The sequence below is a fragment of the Rousettus aegyptiacus genome, unplaced genomic scaffold (assembly GCF_014176215.1).
Source record: "Rousettus aegyptiacus isolate mRouAeg1 unplaced genomic scaffold, mRouAeg1.p scaffold_m13_p_11, whole genome shotgun sequence".
Lineage (NCBI taxonomy): Eukaryota > Metazoa > Chordata > Mammalia > Chiroptera > Pteropodidae > Rousettus > Rousettus aegyptiacus.
Window position 1 is genome coordinate 64,666,264 of NW_023416286.1, and position 6,000 is coordinate 64,672,263.

Consider the following 6,000-nt stretch of genomic DNA (forward strand, 5'->3'; position numbering starts at 1 on the left):
TGTGTGTAAGCTGGAAAATGATTGTCTTGCTCAAGCAAGTGATATTTTACTCATCTCACTCCTCCATCACATGATAAAATTATTAATATTTCAGGTACTTTGTACTTAGATAGCTTCCATTTGTATTAAATTATTAGTTGAGCGATCTTAGATAAGTTGCTTAATTTCTTATTTTCTCGAATTTATCATTTTTTAAAATTTATTAAATAATAATAATGATGATAATAATAATATCCAATTGGTAAGATGAAAATTGAAGTAATATGTTACTTTAATAATTTAACTTAAAATTTCGACACATGAGGAGTGCTCCAGAAAGGACACTTATTGTACTTACTGTATCTTTTTCCTCCACCTATAGAATCAATATGTCCCTCTTATCTCCCAAATTCTACTTTTTTTAGTCATTCTTCCTCCTTACACCAACATCTTAGGTGTTTCAATTAATAAACATCTTGGAAAACATTCTACATTCATCTCTAAATCTGGATGTTCCTCAAAACATTTTCAAGATAGTTTCACCACACAAAACTCTTCTGAACTTTTACCTATGACCTGATAAGTTCTAAATCAAAGTTTAAAAAATCTTTGAAGCTTTGATAAGGTTTTCACCTATATTAATAAAAATACTGTAATCTCTGGCTTAATCCTTAAAGCAAATAAAAGCAGTGCATGAGAGGGCAGCCAGGAGGGGGACTTCCTCTTAGAGACCGGAGATGTTGAGCTCCCCAGCCTCTGGAATGAGATTTCACATGATATTTCACATAAAAACTATAACATGCACTGCCAGTCTGAGAATGTGTTTACATACAAATGAAACTTTCCCGCCTCCCACAACCACAACAAAACACAAAACAAACAGAAAAAAAGCAATACTGGATGGAGCAAAGGAAACCAAATGGGCTGATCTATTGAGTTGACTGAATCTGTGTTCTTTTGCATGTTACCACAGGGCAGGAACATTGAGTTACAAATAAAACAGTTTCTTTAGGATTGCAGAGCACAGGATTTACATAAGGGCAACTTCAAAAACTACTAAACATGAAGAAGTGAGGAAAGAGACAAAAATTGTGAAAGAGGAGTTTAAGTCAAGATAAATTTACAAATGGAAACAAATAGAAAAATAAAAAAAGTAAATACAAAATAAAAATATAAATGAAAAGCAAATAAAAATTAAATAAATCCACCTTGATGGATTTATTTCAGATTAAATAAATTAATTGACTAATTTACAAAATGAGTATACATAATTGCATGTAGAATATTTAAGAAGAGAAAAGAAGAAGCAATGCTCCATTTCAAAATTATTTTTAAAAGCCAGCATAAGAAGTTTTTCACCTGACTACTTGTCCCACAGATTTCAAGCTTCAGTATCAGATACAATGACAATAGCCTTTAAAACAGCCTTTATTTCCCTTCTAGTAGTTTTGCTTTTCTGATTGAGCATGAACTGATAAGAGAGTTTGCTACCAAAAATGTTTTCAGAAAACAGAACCTTGGTGAATAAGTTCTGCAAACTGATTCTTAGTTATCTGGAGTTGTTTCTCTAATCTGATTATATTTAAAGGTGTTATTGACCTTGTTTCTAGTACTAAAGGGGCATGCAGTGGCAATATATTTATGCTGATAATCACATAGTAATCATCTGGTAAAATATGTGTTTCCTATTGCTGCAATGTTGGGCTCTGGTGATGTAGTTATTAATTCTAAACCTAAGATGTTTTACCAGGGTGAACAGCAGTGATGTAAAGTTGGCATTGACACATAAACATTTTGGGTTCCTTATGTCAGTCAGTCAACAAGGAAAGACAAAGGGTGGTGGTACTGATGAATAATATTTATAACTGAGGCAGAACTGGGATTGTTACTATGCAGTAGTGGTAATGAGGTATATGTCTGGAATGTAGGAAACCTTCTAGGGGTGTTAATTAGTTCTCCCATGTCCTATGATTAAAGTCAATAAAAAACTATAATGACCCAAGTAGGCAGAGTGTGGCTCCTGCTCTAGACAACAGAGGTGCTTTCTAAAGGCAAAGATATATAGACTGGATAGTGAGATAAGGTAGTTATAAATGCCAGTGATAACTATGAGTACAGTTGCAGAAACAATACTGAAATAGTTATCAGTAGTTCTTTCTTATTTTAATATAAATACATTTGTTTGTAAGGCCCTGGGGTGTTGGATTAACAAAAGGCCACGAGAAAAACTTAAATGGAGAAGTTTATCGCTCATAGGTTTTGGAGGAAACACAGGGCAAGTTCAGGGTGGAAGGTCAAGTCAAAGCACAGGCAGAACAAGACACAAGACTTGAGGCAAACACCTTTATTAGGATCCATGGGTGCAGTGTTTTGGGGTTCTCAGGCTAACGATCGACAGAGCAATTCAAACTAAAAATAGTGGAATTTCGGAAACTCCACAGGAGTCTAATCTAATGGGCTTGTAAGAGAGAGGCTCTGGAAGTGGGGGAGACTGTTGGCTATGACAGCTGTTGGGAAAATCATCTGGAATTTACATTTGGTTGTGACTCTGCAGGTTGCTGTCTAGGGCATGCTCTTGCATAAGGGGGCTACTAACAGTTTAAGGCCCCACAGGCCACTTGGCCAAACAAAATGGATGCTAGGGCAATAATACATGGAGTAACTTAGCAGAACTCTTGATTAGTAAGCATGTATATGAATTTCCCCCTTATCTTTTTCTTACCAACTACAATAAAGTATGTTTATAATAGTTAACTTTATATCTCAATATTTAAGTTACACAGTAGTGAGGTTCAGGTAGAAAAATAATAAACATTAACTGAAGGCAGAAAAAAGCTTTAGTATCTTTTTTGGGGGGGTGGGGGATTGTAAGCTTTTCCAGTTACATGTAGGACAGTTGTATCAGGTCTGGTGGAACATGACTCCATTATTGTTTTATTTAGAAGCTACATATGGTTTTAGGAGTCCTATTTGCATGCCGAGTATATGAGCTGTACTGTGGTGGCTGTATTACATAGCCATGTGGCTTTGCTAAATTATATTTTCTAAAATTTCCTTCCTGCTATATTCTGGTTAGGGTAGGCCACAAGAGATTTTTTGTGTGCAGTTTGGAAGGTGAAAGTGAAGTGGTATCCGTATTGCTTTCATAATCAGAATCCTGTGAAGAAGAAGCACCAGGTGCTATCTCAGCTCACACATCTTGATACTTATCTGCTGGCTCACCTCACTGGCATGGGGCAGCAGCTTGCCAAAAGCGATTCCACCGTCCTCAGTTCTTGAGCTAGATGCATATTTCGGTCTATGATGAAGTTTGCCAACTTTTTCTGCAGGACACCATCATTAAATTGGGAGGTGGTGAGAGACTAACATAGTTTCCAGTTTACTGGCACTTTGTTGCAATTTGTCCTTGCTCTTCCCACTTTACATCCATCTTCCCTTCTTGACTGCTTGCCCTTTATACTTCAAGGTTCAGCATCAAATGAAAAGATAAAAGACATACAGAATCTTTTCATCCATGTCCCACTGTTATATGCAGTCAAATTTCTGCAACATTGCATATAAACATTCTGCTTCTCTGATAGAATTTTGACTGATACACAGGCCTACCAAATATTAAACTTAATTGTCAAACTTTTATACCTTAAATAGAAATTTGTTAGACATTGGAACATAATAGAAAATTGGGATACGGACTCATTTATTAGGGAAATTTAACATGGACTAAAAGTGGCATTTCAAATTAGAAACAAAAATGATCAACTAAAATATATGATGTTGAGATAACTGGACGGCTTTTTAGGCAAACTGATAAAATTAAATACATATGTCACATCAGATACAAGGCTAAGTCCAAAATGGATAGGAAATTTTTAAAAAGGGAATTATATAAATACTGGGGTGAGGAGAAGCATATAAGTACTCACTTGTTGATTTCTATCATAATATCCCAGAAATAGAAAAAACCTTGCTAACTGCAATAAAAATCTCAGAATCTGTGAAAGACTATAATAATTTTAATTACTTATTATCAACCATTTATTCTCTGAATGAATGTGAACAATTATAACCACCATATGTAACATATAATTAATATAATTATGATTAATTCACATCATGTGATACATATGAAATGTGTTATTGCATTTCAAGTGGATATGGGCATACAGCATGGCTAGAGAAAAAACAGAAAAATATAGTGCAGTTATTAGGATTGTTATTATTATTCGTAGTAGTAATAAAAGCAGCATTAACATGAGCGGGCATATAAGTACCAGTAATACATTATATTGTTAGAGGTTTAAGATAATTTTAGCCTAAAGAGAATTAAGGAATGAGGCCATGAATATGCACATAGAAAACATGGTTTAAAAATATGACTATGAAATATGTAAATATTTCTGAGTTAAAATACATCTGCTATCTGATTAGTCTGGATGGCTTGTCAAATAAAATTCAAAAGATTTAAAAGAAATTGTGATAACATTTTGAAAGACATATTGAGTAGTTTTTATGAAAAGTGATTAATTAAACTCACTCTTAATGGAAGTTTCAAAATTTTAAAAACACTGTTAAAATTCCCTAATAATAGCTCAGACACTAATTAAAACACAAGAAATATAAAAATCACTTTTGTTTTTAACACTCCTGTTTAAAAGAAGCTATGCATTATTTTCCTCTTCTAATTACAAAAGTTTCATACATCCATAACAAAACAAGTTAATTGCTTTACTGCTTTTCTTTCTAGCATAATGATATGCTTACAAATTTGAAATCATTGTACTTTCCTCAACAATCCTTAATGAAGATATATTGCTGCTAATCTCACACGAAGCTGTCTTCCATGTCATAAAATTGTGTCAAAGGCTGATATATGAGGCTCTGTGATTAAATATGCTGTACAGCTGTAGTTTGTTTCTCCTAAACACACCTATTATTATAGGAAAAAATAAACATGCTTTATTTGATAAAATAATTTACAAATTAAGTAAAATATAGTTAAGAGTAGTAAAGAAATATTGAAAAATGGCACTTTGAATTAATATCAATGTCTGGATATACAAACATTTATTCTGATGCTGAAATACAACACAGGATATTGGGCTGCATTTGTGGTGATTTGACTTTAGCTAAACATGTTTTACTTAAAGTTTTATGATTCATATTTTATTAAAAAGGAATGCATGTAATTTACTAGGGCATGCACTATTATTAGTGATTATTCTTTGAGGACATAACTTCTACCAAATATCAAACATTTCTGTGCAGCACGGAAAACTAATATGAGTGGTAGGTTCAGGTCTTTGCTGGGTTGGGATGAATCTGAATTCTTATACTGGGAGGCTTTTCTCTTTATGTCTCCTTCTTAACAATAGAAATAGCCCTGTCTGTGAGAAATGTACAGGCAGCTTGGCACCAGGTTGTCTAGAATTGGTGTGCCAGCTATCTATGGTACTGCTCTGGGAAAGTCAATACCCTGTCCTGGAGACTTTGAGAACCATAAGAAGTTGTAGTATTCCCTGATGAAGAAAGAATTTTCTCATTCTGGTAGATAATTGAGATCAGGTGTAGTCCTCCCTCTTAGAGATGGAGAAAGCAAGTGTAAAATATTGTCCAGGGAAATCTGGGTGAGTGACTTGAGTGATTTTCAGATAACCTTACTTCCCATATATTGTTGCCCCATTGTCTTTCCCAATCAACTGTGATGCATGTTGCATGCCCTTCACAGAACAGAGCAATTATTTTCCTCATACGGTGAGTGCTCTTTGTTCTACTGACCAAGTCTTACTCTTCTCTTGCTCCTGAGATCTCTGTATGCATCAAAAAGCAATGGTTCTTCCAAAGCAAGGACGCAAGGATAGAGATAGAGTGATGTGTACGACAGTCTACACAGAGGGGGTACCTGTAGTCCCTCTAATAAACGTCTGTCATTACTATGACTTTACACAATAGAAAATTGATTATCACCTAATTATACTCCTACCACAATATATAGAATAATTTTATCTTCCTAAATCATTGTTT